This window comes from Phalangium opilio, unplaced genomic scaffold (genome assembly GCF_054372755.1).
Source record: "Phalangium opilio isolate 3A_F unplaced genomic scaffold, DU_Popi_V2 ptg000329l_1, whole genome shotgun sequence".
NCBI classification, from domain to species: Eukaryota; Metazoa; Arthropoda; class Arachnida; order Opiliones; family Phalangiidae; genus Phalangium; species Phalangium opilio.
In genome coordinates this window covers 13,243,384-13,261,201 of record NW_028324226.1, presented here as the reverse complement: position 1 = coordinate 13,261,201, position 17,818 = coordinate 13,243,384, and positions in this window count along the sequence as shown.

The following is a 17,818-nucleotide window of genomic DNA, read 5'->3' as shown; positions in this document are numbered from 1 at the left end:
GGAACACAGAGAACCCAATTAATGAGAGCACAGAGAACCCAGTTAATGAGAGCACAGAGAACCCAATTAATGAGAGCACAGAGAACCCACTTGCCAAACACAAAGAATTGGCCGAATAATAGGTACACAGGGAACCTTTTAGGCGCACAGAAAGAACCCAGTGTCAAAAAAAAACTTCTGACAAAATTGCAAATTGTAAAAAGAAAAAAAAAATACAATATAAATTAATGAAGATAATATAATTAGAAGGGAAAGTGAAACCTATTAAGACTAAGAGTAAATAAGACAATTTCACAATCTGAAATGAGAACAAAAGTTATTGTACAATAGGAACATAAAAAAACCAAAAATACTTAAGTTTATAAATCATATAAAACCTTAAAAATTAAGATTCGTGGCAATTAATATTCTTTTACAAGTCTTCGGAATTGTAAGAGAACGGAACGAGGTGGAAATGTAACAATTCCCGCCAAAATAGAAGCCAAGGCTGCCAAGTGCCGAGGGAATAAGGCATAAGCTACTTGAATTTAGTGCCCTCTGGAGTAGTAGCATGGAGCAATTATAACGGGATACGTTGCTGTAAAATCTAGTCTCCAATCCCATTTTATTGCTCTATGCCGCTTCTCCTAGCCCAGGGAATTTTTTGGGCGGGAAAGTACTGTTACCAAAGCCCCTGCCAAAGCTATTACTTTATTTAAAGCAAGCTAGCGTATATCAACCTCGTAAGTATGTTTTAAACACAATTTCTAATAGTTAAAATTATTAATTAACGGGTTTTGAAGCTAAGTCATAAAATTTGAAGTTATAATGTTTAAATTTATTGTTAAACTTTAAACTAGATAGAAAGTAATTGATTGTAAACTATTCAATGAAATTTCTTGTTTGTCGGTTTGGGTTTAGTAATGGAAGGCAAAAATATAAAAGTAGTAAATGCCTACTTTTACGGCGGAGGCGGACTAGGCGGCGGCGGTCGCGGACGGGGCGGAGGACGGGGCGGAAGACGAGGCGGAGGACGGGGCGGACGACGAGGCGGCGGTCGCGGACCTTGGCAATGGGTCCGCACTTGTTATAAGTGCAAACAGGCCGGCCACATAATGCGGGAGTGTCCGCAAATCCGAGGTACTAAATATTTTCGATTGCTTTTCCCAGGGCTACCTAAAAACTTCTATGCACTTCGTTAAAGGTCTCATTTAGGGAAACTAGTTTTAAATTTAATAAAATGTTATAGAGAGCTTTCAGTTGGAGCTGAGTCTCGTGACATAATTTACGCTGCCATATTGGAGGGTTTAAAGCAGGAATGAAGCCGAGACCACCCAATATGGCTACCAGAACAGCGGTAAGAATTGGGAGGGTGTGACGTACTACTGTCCCATCTGAAAGCTCCCTACTGAAAATAAAAAAGACAGTGAAGTTCCCTGCTATCCCTAGGTAGCCCTAATGCAAGCAAAATTAGTTAGAGCCTGTTATTGCCATGGCTTTCATAGCGTAATTTTGTTCTAATATTGGCAATGGGGTAGAAAGATATTCTATGGTATAAAAGTATCTAGAGAAAAGGGGATATTAGACTGAAATTGTAGGGCAGAGAATCTCTGCATGTAAGACCAAAATGAAATATATAAAAAAGTATATCGCACACAAATCAGCCAAAGGTGTTAAAGGCTCAAGCATATATATATAGTTGTCTTATATACGGTTACATGATAGACGACCCGTTGCCGGTCAATACCACCACCACTACCACCACCACCACCCCAAGCACCACCACCACCACCCCAAGCACCACCACTACCACCCAAAGCACCACCACAACCACCACCACCCCAAACACCACTATGGAAACACCACTGTAAATATTTTGTAAGTATTAAACCACATTTAAAAAAGTTAACACTTTTATTATATTGGGGCACAGGAAAAGAAGTTACTATTGGGGTTTTTTTTTTTCATTAATATCTTGAAAGCCTAAGTTTTAAATATTTTTGCATTCTCAATTCTTTTCTTGAGTTTCAATTAAAAATTTTCATTGAAGATAATTAATATATTTTTTCTTATATTTTTTGTAGCATCATCACCATATTAATTTTCATTCATTTTTTTTGTCAAAAAGCATTTAACGAAATAAATTAATTTCATCCAAAATTATTGCATTCTTTTTAATTCGTTTTAATGGACTAATATTCCATTCTTATTAATCCATTTTAGAAAAGTTTTATTTCCTTTAAAATAATAAATGGTTACCCCAATCATTTGTTTATGCTTTGAACGGGAGAAATGGTTTCCCAGCCATTTTGTAATACCTTAAAGCAAAGCGCGGGTCCAGTGGATCCCCTACAAGTTTGCTTTCCTCCTGAACTCCCGTTCTGGCTTGGCAAAGGCTAGTGGGCGGGATTTATATGGGCACTTATAAATCCCGCCCACAAATGCCTCCTGCCTTCTCCAAGCCAAAACTGGAGTTCGTAAGGAAAGTCAACTTGTAGGGGATCCACTGGACCCGCGCTTTGCTTTAAACTTAAGACACTTTTGACCCGCAATTACGTTATTCCTTGACTTAAAAATGGTTATCTCTTGAACCAAATAATTTTTTCCATCAATATTCATCTATTTAATAAATTAAAGGACCGTTCTAATTAATCCATTTTAATAAATTTTATCCCTTGAACTTAAGAAAATGTTTCCCAGTGATTTCTTTATCCCTTGAACTTAAGAAAACGTTTCCCAGTTATTTCTTTATCCCTTGAATTGAAGACTCATTTTCCCAGCCATGTTGTTATTTTTTAAAAAATTCAATTAACTTTCCCATCATTATTCCATTCTTTTTGATCCATTTTAATAAATTAATGTTCGTTCTAATTAATCCATTGTAATAAATATTATCCCTTTAACTGAAGAAAAGATTTACCAGTCATTTCATTACCCCTTGAACATAGGAAATGATTTCCCAACCATTTTGTTATCTTTTGAAAAAATAAACTAACTTTTCCTTCCTTATTCCATTCTTTTTGATTCAAAACCATTTAGTTTTCCAGTTATCTAAAAAATGGTTGACCCGTTTGAAGCTACAAATATATTTCATAAAAACATTTTCTTATCCCTTTAACTCCTATTAACAGAAATAAACAATTTATACCAATATGAAAGTATCATTAATTGCTGTAAGCAAATATTAATAAATGAAACAATTTCTTTATCAACTCGCGTTAATCAATTTCTTCAATCTTCATAACTCAATGAAATTTTGTCGAATTTTAAAGCAAATAAATGGTGTGGTTTCGATTAAACAAACGTTAATAGATGGTCCCGTAGTCCAAGAGTGGGGTTGACAGGGTTTATTTGTTTATCAGTGTGTAAAGGGATTTAATTAGCCTCTATGCCTAATTGCTAATTAAGTCATATTTGTCCAATTGCTAATTCCAATTAATTGCTAATTCCAATTGAATTAGTTGCCAGTTAATTAGCATAGCTCTGGTTTTTTTGGTGACACGGTTTTGTGATCGTGCGACTTAATCAATCATTTATTCTACCAGCAATTTGACAAACAATTTATCTTCGTAGCAGTTATCATTGGCACCTGGTGAGAATTAAAAACAGGCTATTGCTTATTGTTTTCTTGGGCAATGTTAAAATAATCATTATATAAATAAACTGGTCATCGTTTAATTTTTTCTTAGGTAACTAAAAATAAGCACTAAAAAAATAAAAAATTTAATAGTTACCCAACAAAAATGATCGGAAGAGTCCGAATAAAAAATATTAATTGGTTTGTTGACAGGGTTTAGTGATCGTGTGATCTATCGATTAATTTACCAGCAATTTCAACGAACAAAATGATGTACGTATTTGTTATCATTGGCCGGTGACACCAGTTTAGAAACCTGTTAACAAACCCTTATGCGTAGAGTTTGCAAAAAGACATGAAATTTAGCACTTAAACTTAATTTTTCTCAAAATCCTTAAAAATGGTTCTAGAAAAAGGTTTAAATTTTCATATGCAAGGCCTAATACCGTTTTGCTTGACTGCATGTCGCCGTCAAATTCCTTTTAAAGCCTAGATCATATTAATCAAAAATGTCTTGATTAGAATCAAGTCCTAAAAAGTGTCGATAAGACTGAGCTTATCACTTGACTGAAGGATCAGATTTTAATTTTTCTTTTTAATTGAAACTTAAAGGCATGCTTAAGAAAAAACAACGTTCCATTACCGTTTTCCGTTGAAATAACTTATTTTACAAGTAATCAATTTCAAAAATTTACTTATCTCGGGTTTTTGGGCACAATTCCATTCCCCCAAAACATTTTATCATTACATTAATTACTTTTGAGAGAGTACGTGTATGACATTGAGTTTTAAAAGGTTCCCCCATTTGTGCCCGGCATGCTTCGCAGTGGATAAGTTTTAAAACAATGGCGGAAAATTAAGTAGGGACAGTTAGATTGTTACTCGTGGTTATGCAAAATGATGTAATGTCTAGTGTACTTCAGTCAACAGTCAGACTGTTCATTCTCATAGCTCAGGACATGATTAATGCTGCTCACTATTTTTCTCTCTAGTTTCAAACAATGGTTAGAGACCATTCAGTGCCGCAGGTCGCACATGAATATATTTCAACTACAGTTTACATAAATTCTCCGTGGTCATACTATTAGCGTGTTAAGCACTAATTTGTTCAGAACATGTCTCGAAAGGGTGCTTGTTGTAAGTTTTTAAAGCAGTGTTGCCAATGTGTGGGTAATTTCCCACATCGTGGGAAATTTAGGTTTGGTTTTAGGCTCTGTGGGGAAAAAGTAATATTTTTCCGAGATCAATCAAATGTCGGAATTTTCCTGTTCAAGGGTTAACACTGCACAGTTAAAATTAGTGCAAATAAATTCGGTGATTTTAAGTTTGGCACTGAAAAAAAAGAAATCATATTTTGAGAATTTTAAAGCTCTGTAGCATTTGTACATATTGTCAAAACCATGCGGAGTGATATTCCATATTAAACTTAGTATGATAAAATAGTCCAGATAAATAGAGGGGGTGTGGGAAATGCGGCAAATTTTTAAAATAGAAGTGGGAAAATCCACTTTCTAACATTAGCAACGCTGATTTGAAGGTTTTGGTCATGGCTTAACAGACCGCTCATTCAGGTTTTTATTGTTTTAAAGCTTATTTTGACACGTTATCTCTAAAAAGTAATTAATGTAATGATAAAATGTTTTGGGGGAATGGAATTGTGCCCGAAAACCCGAGATAAGTAAATTTTTGAAATTGATTACTTGTAAAATAAGTTATTTCAACGGAAAACGGTAATGGAACGTTGTTTTTTCTTAAGCATGCCTTTAAGTTTCAATTAAAAAGAAAAATTAATATCTGATCCTTCAGTCAAGTGATAAGCTCAGTCTTATCGACACTTTTTAGGACTTGATTCTAATCAAGACATTTTTGATTAATATCTGTTCCTTCAGTCTTCATTTTAATTAAGGATGTTAAGAAACAGTTTTACATTTTCAAAATCTGCACTAAGCAGAAACATATATAATTATAAAGGGGACCATAACTTTAGCTCAATCAGACATTTATTTATAATGATACTTCAAAAAAAAACGTAAATCATTAAAAGTTTGGGCAAGAACCCACAAACACCCGGGGCAAGAACCCACAAACACCCGGGGCAAGAATCCACAAACACCCGGGGCAAGAACCCACAAACACCCGGGGCAAGAACCCACAAACACCCGGGGCAAGAACCCACAAACACCCGGGGCAAGAACCCACAAACACCCGGGGCAAGAATCCACAAACACCCGGGGCAAGAACCCACAAACACCCGGGGCAAGAACCCACAAACACCCGGGGCAAGAACCCACAAGCACCCGGGGCAAGTGCCCACAAGCACCCGGGGCAAGTGCCCACAAGCACCCGGGGCAAGTGCCCACAAGCACCCGGGGCAAGTGCCCACAAGCACCCGGGGCAAGTGCCCACAAGCACCCGGGGCAAGTGCCCACAAGCACCCGGGGCAAGTGCCCACAACCACCCGGGGCAAGTGCCCACAGGCACCCGGGGCAAGAACCCACAAACACCCGCGGCAAGAACCCACAAACACCCGCGGCAAGTGCCCACAAGCACCCGCGGCAAGTGCCCACAAGCACCCGGGGCAAGTGCCCACAAGCACCCGGGGCAAGTGCCCACAAGCACCCGGGGCAAGTGCCCACAAGCACCCGGGGCAAGTGCCCACAAGCACCCGGGGCAAGTGCTCACAAGCACCCGGGGCAAGTGCTCACAAGCACCCGGGGCAAGTGCCCACAAGCACCCGGGGCAAGTGCCCACAAGCACCCGGGGCAAGTACCCACAAGCACCCGGGGCAAGTACCCACAAGCACCCGGGGCAAGTACCCACAAGTACCTACAAGTACCCACAAGTACCTACAAGTACCCACAAGTACCTACAAGCACCCACAAGTACCTACAAGCACCCACAAGTACCTACAAGCACCCACAAGTACCTACAAGCACCCTCAAGTACCTACAAACACCCTCAAGTACCTACAAACACCCTCAAGTACCTACAAACACCCTCAAGTACCCACAAGTACCTACAAACACCCTCAAGTACCCACAGTACCTACAAACACCCACAAGTACCTACAAACACCCACAAGTACCTACAAACACCCACAAGTACCTACAAACACCCACAAGTACCTACAAACACCCACAAGTACCTACAAACACCCACAAGTACCTACAAACACCCACAAGTACCTACAAGCACCCACAAGTACCTACAAGCACCCACAAGTACCTACAAGCACCCACAAGTACCTACAAGCACCCTCAAGTACCTACAAACACCCTCAAGTACCTACAAGCACCCTCAAGTACCCACAAGTACCTACAAGCACTCACAAGTACCCACAAGTACCTACAAGTACCCACAAGTACCTACAAGCACCCACAAGTACCTACAAGCACCCACAAGTACCTACAAGCACCCACAAGTACCTACAAGCACCCACAAGTACCTACAACACCCACAAGTACCTGCAAACACGCACAAGTACCTACAAACACGCACAAGTACCTACAAACACGCACAAGTACCTACAAACACGCACAAGTACCTACAAACACGCACAAGTACCTACAAACACCCACAAGTACCTACAAACACCCACAAGTACCTGCAAGCACCCACAAGTACCTGCAAGCACCCACAAGTACCTGCAAGCACCCACAAGTACCTGCAAGCACCCACAAGTACCTACAAGCACCCACAAGTACCTACAAGCACCCAAAAGTACCTACAAGCACCCACAAGTACCTACAAGCACCCACAAGTACCTACAAGCACCCACAAGTACCTACAAACACCCACAAGTACCTACAAGCACCCACAAGTACCCACAAGCACCCTCAAGTACCTACAAGCACCCTCAAGTACCTACAAGCACCCTCAAGTACCCACAAGAACCTAAAAACACCCACAAGTACCTAAAAACACCCACAAGTACCTAAAAACACCCACAAGTACCTACAAACACCCAAAAGTATCTACAAACACCCACAAGTACCTACAAACACCCACAAGTACCCACAAGCACCCTCAAGTACCTACAAGCACCCTCAAGTACCCACAAGTACCCTCAAGTACCCACAAGTACCCTCAAGTACCCACAAGAAACTAAAAACACCCACAAGTACCTACAAAAACCCACAAGTACCCACAAGCACCCTCAAGTACCTACAAGCACCCTCAAGTACCCACAAGTACCCTCAAGTACCCACAAGTACCCACAAGAACCTAAAAACACCCACAAGTACCTACAAAAACCCACAAGTACCTACAAACACCCACACACCAGTCGTCGGTAATCTACCTTAATTACCAGTCGTCGGTAATCTACCTTAATTACCAGTCGTCGGTAATCTACCTTAATTACCAGTCGTCGGTAATCTACCTTAATTACCAGTCGTCGGTAATCTACCTTAATTACCAGTCGTCGGTAATCTACCTTAATTACCAGTCGTCGCAGCGGCCGCATCAACGTCACGACGGCAATATTAAAACCGTCTTATCACACTATCGATAGGCCATTCCAACCAAAAGGCAATAAGAAGAAACAATCCGATTATTATGAGGCAACTATACGTTAAAAAAGGCCAATATTGGTCACGCTTATATTTCCCAATAAAACAGTGTATAAATGCTAAAATATCGCAGATTGGGGCAATTTTTAAAATTTAAATTAAACATACTTAAAACTAATTTTTCTTAATAACAAGAAAAATGGTCCTAGATTATAGTGTAAAGTTTCATTTAAGATCGTTCCCAAAACTAACCAACGTATAGTTTTTCTAAATCACGAATAACCGATTTCTTTTTTTCCAAAAATTTCCCATGTTATTTCTATGGGAAAAATTCCTGTTTTTCATCAAAAGGTGTGATTAATTTTATGGAAATGAAAACCACCCTTAGCAACTTTATTTTTTATAAATTAGACTAATTAATGGATCTCTTTGAAATTTTAACCACATATTGAGGGCCCGAATTGTAGTTCTGTGGAATTTATTCAGAACAATTAATGCAATACAAAAAAAACTACATCCAAACAAAAAACCTTCCTTATACATTAAGAGCAGTATGAAGTCTTATCTAAGAGAGCTACCGCTCTCTCAGAATAGGATAGTATCCACCCTTGATTTTCATTTCGCAACACACGTTGGATTCTCGCAACACACGTTGGATTCGTAAACCTCGACGCGCACAACGATTAGAAGCATTAAAATGCAAACACAACAACACACTGAGCGCATACATTTATTATTATAGTAAATAAAATTTCTCACTACAGCTGTTTTCAACGCTGAAGCGACCGAAAGACGGCGGTAAAGAAAAATTCTCCGGCCCATTAAAGGGAGGGAACGAAATTCAAATGCAAGGCGCGTCCCATCAACAAACAACATTGAATTCGTTTTACGCAATTATAATATTGAAATTTTATACAATTAAGTAATATTTAAGAAAACAAAGCACTACTTTCAAAGTCTAAACTTAAGTACGACGATACGAGAAGGCGAAGTAATTACGGGCAACGAGAGGTAAACATTTTTTTAAAAGGCAAAAATTAATGGTAAGCCAAGGCTTAGCGCAATTTCACCGCCTTAAAAAGAGTGCCAAGTTTAGAAATAGATTGTGGGACAATAAAAAGGTGGAAAATTATGAAATTAGGCTTATATTAAAGCTTGAAACCTACTTTATATTATATTTAAAATCCATCCATGAGCAAATCCTCAAAAAATATGAAAATGGCAACGAAAAAGGACCCACTCTCAAATTTTTTTCCCCTTAAAAAAATGGCGGCCACAAACGGGGTAATTTGTCACGGCGGCAATATTAAAGCAGTCTTATCTCACTATCGATAGGCCATTTCAACCAAAAGGCATTATGAAAAAACAATCGGATTATTATGACGCAACTATACGTAAAAAAAGGCCAATATTGGTCTCGCTGATATTTACCAATAAAACAGCGTATCCATGCTAAAATATCGCAGATTGGGGTAGTTTTTAAAATTTAAAATTAAACATACTTAAAATTAATTTTTCTCAAAAACCTTAAAAATGGTCCTAGAAAAAGGTTTAAATTTTGATATAAAACCGTTCCCAAACGTAACAAACGAATATTTCATTTCAAAAGGGTTGCGACAAAATGGCTAAATTTGAAAAAAACTCCATGTTATTTCTATGGGAAAATTTAACTTTTTCACCAAAAGGGCTGAATCATTTTATGCAAATGAAAACCACCCTTAGCAACTTTATTTTTTATAAAATAAACTAATGAGTGGATCTTTTTGAAATTTTAACCACATATTGAGGGCCCGAATTGTAGTTCTGTGGAATTTTTTCAAAGCAGTTAATACGATACAAAAAAAGTTATAACCAATCAAAAAACCATCCTTATACATTAAAGTCGGTATGAGGTCTTATCTAAGAGAGCTATCGCTCTCCTAGAATTAATATAAAAACTAAATTGGCCCACGGTTTGGATCGACAAACATGGAGATCCCCTCAATCTACTGAGGATGAGGAGGATGCCGAAAGTATTGGCATAAAACAATGAAGATTCAAAGGAAGAAGAGGCTTTTGCCTCTACGAGAGAAGACGGCGACAGGCTAGCACCGCCTGAACCTGAGGATGTAATGAAACACTTCAACAGAGTTCTTCGCTTTGAAGAAGCTAAGATCGAAGAAGAGAGGGATCCAGCCTCTTACCAAACTTCTTTAGCTACGGGATCTACTCTCTATCAATTATTTCCTCATAGGAGCATTTTCGCTCCAAAGGGAAGTTCTACACCCTCTCCTTTCCCTCCTCAAACGGGGTCTGATGCCCAAGATACCCTTGCTCCTCCTAAACAAGATTCAAGTGGTGTTTGGCCAAAAGTTAGTTTTTTTAAGACATTAGCAAAATCTAAAAAACGTAAAGTAAAAAGTTTTGGAAATCAAATATCTCCGTCCCGTCAAGTTAGGCCTACTGTCTCTCCATCAGGTTCAAAAAAAAATCTTATAGATTTGGTCCAGATACTACAGCTGAATTAGTGGGAAATTACCTGCTCCCCTTAATAGAAACCCTAACTGATAATTCTACTGTCAAAGTCTTTCATCAAAATATCGCAATAATTGCTTCTGTAACAGCTAGTGTGGAAATTATTGCTAAGGCTATTCCTCAATTAATAACCAATAATAATAATTTTACTCAAACCGTTCAACCGGGTAAACTCCCTATTGAACCTCCAGAAAGGTTAGCTTTCGCGGGTTCCCCTAATAAAATGGCCTCGGAATTTTTAGTTGCTTTTGAGGAATACGCTAAATTTCATAAACTCTCTAATGAAGACTTTTTAGCAGCCTATCTTCCTGGGGATTTAATCCGCCAGGACGATGATACCTGTACTGCTAATCCAAGTCACCCTCATCTGGCCTGGAAGACTTTTAAGAGGCACTTTAAAGCCCAATTTCGAGATTCAGAAGCTGACACAAAGATAAGACTAGAGATTTCACAAAGAAAACAGAAGGACAGGGACTCAGTGGAAGATTTTTTTGGTAAAATATTAAAGTTATTTTGGGATGAATCATCCTCTTTCTGAAAGGAAGATAGTTCCCCTAATTAAAAGTAACTTAAAGGATGAACTTATATCTCTTCTTCTCTTTTTGCAAATGTCTACAATGGAACAATTGAGGAACGCCTGTAGGAAGGTAGACATAGACATCCAACAGACAAGGCGTACCGAGAAAAAACAGAGGAAATCTCCCCCAAAATCAAAGAATCTTAAAAAGGCTAGCGGGTCTTACCCTAATAATTGGGGTCCCTTGCATGTTTCTTATTCCCACGGGAAACATCAAAGCCCATATTATCCTCCTACTTCCCCTCCACATCCAAAATGGGAGTATCCCTTACAACCTTCAGATTCTAGAACTAGAACTAAAGTTAATAACACCTCTAGTGGTCAGAAAACCTACGTTAGGAATTCTAACCGGAGAGCAAAATCTTCTGTGGCCGCTGCAAAAGTATACCCTTCCCGCTGACTTAAGCTCGCGGATTGGTCGGTCTGGATCGAACTTAAGGCTGTTGGTTTGATATCACGCTGATGACGCCATTTTGACCTAAGGGTGTTGATTCGTAAAAAACAATAGCGCAGTTTGCGCAGACTCACCTAAACATAATGAAAATAAACACGAAATTCAAAATTATGAATTTGATGACCGTCAAAACGTTTAGGTTCTTGAATCGGTTACATTACCGACTTAAAGGTTACTTTGATGGTGCTGAACGCACTATGAAGCAGACTACAGCCAGCTCGATTGCTCATTCCTAATTCTACAATGGCGGTTCATGGCCGTGTTTATTTAGCTGCTGCTGCCTATTTTGATGAACGTGATAACGGTGATATTTATCGAAGGAATCATATCATTTGCCAGATGCAGAATATTTAAGACAATACAGACTGCTGACTAAAGACAAAGTTCGTGCATTGTGTGACAAATTAAGACCCGAAGTCGGAAATACACCCAAGCAGGAGTATGTTTTGACGGTGAAGCACCAAGTTCATGTGGCCCTTCTATTTTATGGTTCTGGTAGTTTCCAACAGGCACTCGCCAGTAACTACGAAGACGGCATGAGCCAGCCATCAGTGAGCCGAGCCATAAATAACGTGTCAGAAGCAATCATTGCTATTCATGAAAGACCTAGTGAAATTTCTTGCTGGTGAAGCTGAAGTGGCTGCGGTAAAGGTTGGTATTATGTGATAAGAGAAACTCTCCGAAGCGTTAGCACGATTTTGGCGGGCATGCGCGGTTTCAGCTTTACTTTTGTATTAAAATCAGAAGTATAGCCGTTTAAAGTATTCTTCGATCATAGCTTCTCCCGCAGCGTAAAGCTCTGAATATATGGTATATGATAACTTTATTAGACACATGTTTGAAGAGTACATAAATATTCATATTCAACAACCGCGAATTGGCCAGAGGCAATCAAAATGTTTTTTCCTAAATGTGATTTGGTTTTGTTTTGGTGACATTTGCTTACGTACTTTCCTGCATTTTAAATGGGGTTTTGGCGTTACATTCATCATGCCAAGTTAAGTTTGCAAGAAAGTTTTATGGAACCAACAATTTTACGTTAACTTCAATTCAGAGTTCCATTTTTCTTGAACATAGAGGCAATATTTAAAATGAAGTATCTCCTATGGTTTTTACAGGCATCATTTAGAGCCCGGTGCTCTTTCCCAGATGTTTTGGGTGCAATGGATTGCACTCATGTGCTAATCAAAGCACCAGTTCCACATGGATAGGAAAGGAAATTACTCCCTTAATGTTCAATTGGTAAAAGGTGTACTCCTTGAATGACAATGTGCAAACTGATAGTCCTTTTTCTGTACTAGATTTGTGATAATGAAACAAGCATAACCGATGTTGTGGCAAAACATGCTGGTGGGACGCATGACTCATTCATTTGGCGTTTCAGCGATATATTTTGGAGTTTTTAGGCTGGAAAAGTGCCACAAGGGTATCTTTTGGGCGATAGTGGCTACCCATTACAGCCATTCTTGATGACACCCATACTCCACCCAGAAACACCAAATGAACAACGCTGTAATCAACGTCATATGTAAGGTAACAGCATTTTGATTATTTCGGTAATTGATAAATAACATAGACCATTCAGGCCAATTTTCTGACCAATTACGTAAGTGATACCTATCGACTGACATAAACCGTTTAAGTGATAGTTGTCACTTGTGATATTTTCAAAAATATTTTAAACTATTGGTCACGTTGATACCTGACATAAAGCTAGTGTTGCTATAGTAACTTAGTCAATTAATCGTTATGAACATTTGGGTCGGAATGTTATTGAACGCGTTAATGGCATTTTGAAGATGCGTTTCCGATGCTTAGACATGTCAGGAGGCGCCCTGTGCTATAACCCTAGAAAGGTCAGCACCATAATTTATGCTTGCTGCATATTGCACAATTTCTGTTTGGATGAGCCAATGCCAAGGGAACAAAATAAATTATAGTAATATATGTTACTTTTATTGAAAGAAATTGAGTTTGTAAGAGGTATTGTCTTTCAAGATATATCCCCTAAGGCGCCTTGAAGAGTTTAAAAACCTTTTCAAGTTTCAAAATCGATCTTGATTCACTTGAAGCATTGCCTCTTTTACCTTTTAATTATACGTTTTTCGGTAAGGACCATGACTAGGGTGGGGAACAGATCGCAGAGTTTGAAGAAAACTAAATCAATTATTTTTTGTATTTAAGAGTCAACATCCAACTGCCAAATGAGTTGACATCTGTTAACGGAAATCCACCTTAGATGAATCTCAGAAAGGTTTCTTATTCCAACAAAAGTCGCAAAATTTGGGTCAAACAGTATAGTATAAAAATTTTTAACGAGGCCTTTTGGACATGGTGTGTTTAGATAGCCCACCATTAAACTTTACCAAAGCAAATGGGTTTTAGACTTCTTATCAATAGTATGGCACCAGAAATAGACTTTATATCAAGAAGAACCTTAACCCGAAACTTAACAAAAAGTTTTGAAACTCGCGTAATTCCCAATTTAAGGAAAACTTTCAAAAACAAAGAATGGTGGCATTCATCTTTCATTAGACATGTGGTCTACTCGAAATAGGGAAGGAGTCATTGGAGTTAGGTCCCATTATGATGATGACCATTTTAATCTTGAAGCAAGAACTATTGGATTTAAGGCGTCTAATGATAGACACAAAGGTAAAAACATTAAAAAGCAGTTGGAAAAGATTTTGCAAGATGTTTCCATTAGACCAATACAGGTAAATACATAGTAAACTATGTGGCTTCACATTTAGTTAAAATAATAATATTTTTCTTAGGTGGAACTAGCAATATCACCGAAGCATTTGCTGTTAAACAAGGTGAAAACGCAATTTACGATTCTTGGATAAATATTGGAATAGACTGTGATTAACTAAACTCAGATGAAGATGAAGATGCATTAATTGAGGAAAAGGATGAAAAAAACGATGATGGTATTTATTCTTGAAGTGTGCGGTTAGACTAGGGAATGTTATGTTCTATTACTTTCGTAACCCTGAGAGAGGTTACACTTTTTTGAGAGAAAATGGTTCATTTTAAATTAAACTAAATTTAATTTAATTATTTTTAGTCTTTGAACCAGACCTTACAGAATTAGTGGGAGAAGAATTAGGGTGTACGGTTCATATAATTTAGCTGGCAATCAACGATGCTATCAAGAACGATAATACTACAAATTCAGTATATAACAAAAATCATAGTTATTTTCAGAAGATCTACATATTACTGCAGAAAGTTCTAAAAAATTACTTGCAGGAGATAAATTTCCCCTGATAGATCAAATTCGTGCAAAAATTAAAAGAGACTTGATTCTCCCCTTGAAAACTCGCATGAATTCTGTTTATTTGCCATGATTCAGCTACTACAAGATGTAAAGAAATTTTGCCAATTAAAAAAAAAGATATAAACAAAATTTTACTGTAGGAAAAAGGTATTTGTGGCAACGCAGCAAGCTTATGCTAAAAGATATGCAAGTCTCTCACCACCAAGCGATATAAATCGGTACATCATATTAATATTGTTTTAATATATTTTGTACGTGCCTCAGTATTTCAAATTTTATAACTTTAGAACATTAAAGAGAGAGGTTTGGCTGCATAACTAACGACAGATATTTTACAAAGTGATGGCGTAACATCGTGTTATATTAATCAAAAATGTCTTGATTAGAATCAAGACCTAAAAAGTATCGATAAGACTGAGGTTATCACTTGTCTGAAGGATCAGATATTAATTTTTCTTTTTAATTGAAACTTAAATGCATGCTTAAGAAAAAACAACGTTCCATTACCGTTTTCCGTTGAAATAAATTATTTTACTGGTAATCAATTTCAAAAATTTACTTATCTCGGCTTTTCGACCACAATTCCATTCCCCGAAAACATTTTATCATTACATTAATTACTTTTGGGAGAGTACGTGTATGGTTTTTGCGTTTTAAAAGGTTCCTAAAGACGTTACATCTCCATTCGTGACCAGCACGCTTCGCAGTGGAACATTTTAATTATTCTAAAACCAATGGCGCCAAATTCAATAGGGACAGTAACATTTTTACTCGCGGTTTTGCAAAATGATGTAATATCAAGTGTACTTTAGTGAACCGTCGTATTGTTCTTTCTCATAGTTCAGGGCATGATCAGTGTTACTGCCCAATTTCTCTCTCTAGTTTCTAACAATGGTTAGAGACTATTTGATAAGGCGCGGCACAACGTTATATTCTAAGTAGCACAAAAGGAAAATGAATCCATTTTTTTATATTTTGGTTTGAAATTAATAAACTCATGATAGTAGTTATAACGAACAGAAAGTCAAGGGAATGGCACCGGTAATGAGCAGCAAAAAGAGAGGAAATTTTGCTTCAAGGTAGCAGAGGGACATGGTAGTGAAAATAGTAATCTAGAATTTTGTTCGTTCAAACCTTAATATATCATGAAATATTCAAGTGAGGAGGCGGCACTACCTAGAAAGATTGATTTTGGCAGATAACAGCGAAAAAAATTATGTTCTACACACACTGGAACTATGGGAGAGTTTCTGGGCCACAGGTCGCACATGATGAAATTTCAACTCCAGTTTACATCTGTTCGTACTAGTAGCAGGTTAAGCTATAGTTTGCTCAGGTCCTGTTAGTCTCGAAAGGGTTATATAGTCCTCGTAACCAGTGGCGTCGCTAGGCCTTTTGGGGGGGACTATAGCCCCCCCAAATTCCAAACTTAGCCCCCCCCCCCCAAAAATAATCAGTAAACCCTACCAAAAAATTGCTGTTAGCAACCTAAAATTCTGTAGCAATATATAAAAAATTTTCAATATCAAACAGTAAAATTTTGAAGAAAAAAACAGATGGAAACAAGTAAAATGTTTCATGTTCTTTCGAAGGGAGTCCCAATAGTGTGGACTAAAAGCTAACCAAAACTAAAAATAAACCTAAGACGAGTGAAAATCCTTCATAATCGGTTCCGTAGTCTTTATCAATAAAAGGTTGTATATCTTCAAAATACGAATAATTTCACGTTGACACAAATTTACGGATAGTTTTAAAGGTCTACACATTTTCCAAAGAACCCATTATGCAATTTAGCCACATCGTAGTATACCATATGCTCTTAGTTTGACCCGAGCCGTAGTAGTACTGGCCGGGGTTTTCGCTTTCGTTATCGTCAGATTTTAGCTTAAATGGAACCAATAGTGGTAGCTGAGCTCAGTTCGAGATTTTATTTTAATTAATAATTTTTCACACCGCACCCGGGAATTGAACCCGGCTGGCTGGCGCAGCAGTAAGACACGCTACCACTGTGGGGTCGGACATTTCTGATTTTTTGTTTAGGGTCTTTGAATTTTTTTCTTTTTATTCATGTGCTAATTAAATAGATAACGATGTAGCTACTATTAAGTCCCAGCCCTTGGGCCATCTTGTTTATATTAAGTTCTTATAATAACTTTAAAATAGTTTGCCCAGATTTAGCCCCCCCCCCCCAAATTTCAAACCCTAGCGACGCTACTGCTTGTAACTTTTAAAAGGTTGTTGTCATGGCTTAACAGACCGCTATTACAGTTTTTTATTGTTTTATAGTTTATTTTGACACGTTATCTCCCAAAAGTAATTAATGTAATGATAAAATGTTTTCGGGGAATGGAATTGTGGTCGAAAAGCCGAGATAAGTAAATTTTTGAAATTGATTACCAGTAAAATAATTTATTTCAACGGAAAACGGTAATGGAACGTTGTTTTTTCTTAAGCATGCATTTAAGTTTCAATTAAAAAGAAAAATTAATATCTGATCCTTCAGACAAGTGATAACCTCAGTCTTATCGATACTTTTTAGGTCTTGATTCTAATCAAGACATTTTTGATTAATATCTGTTCCTTCAGTCTTCATTTTAATTAAGAATGTTAAGAAACTGTTTTACATTTTCAAAATCTGCACTAAGCAGAAACAAATATATATAGGGGACCATAACTTTCGCTCAATCAGACATTTATTTATTATGATACTTCAAAAAAAACGTAAATCAATAAAAGTTTGTATTCTTATTGTAATTAACATAATACAATTTTTTACAATCATTCATTGAAACGCGAGGCGCCCCCTAAAAATTCCAGAAATAGGACCAAATTGACAATTTTACAAAATTTTTAAAAATGCTGATTATGTCCGTTTATCATTTAGCTCAAAATTGTCATAAGCCCAATATGAAATTCGGATATC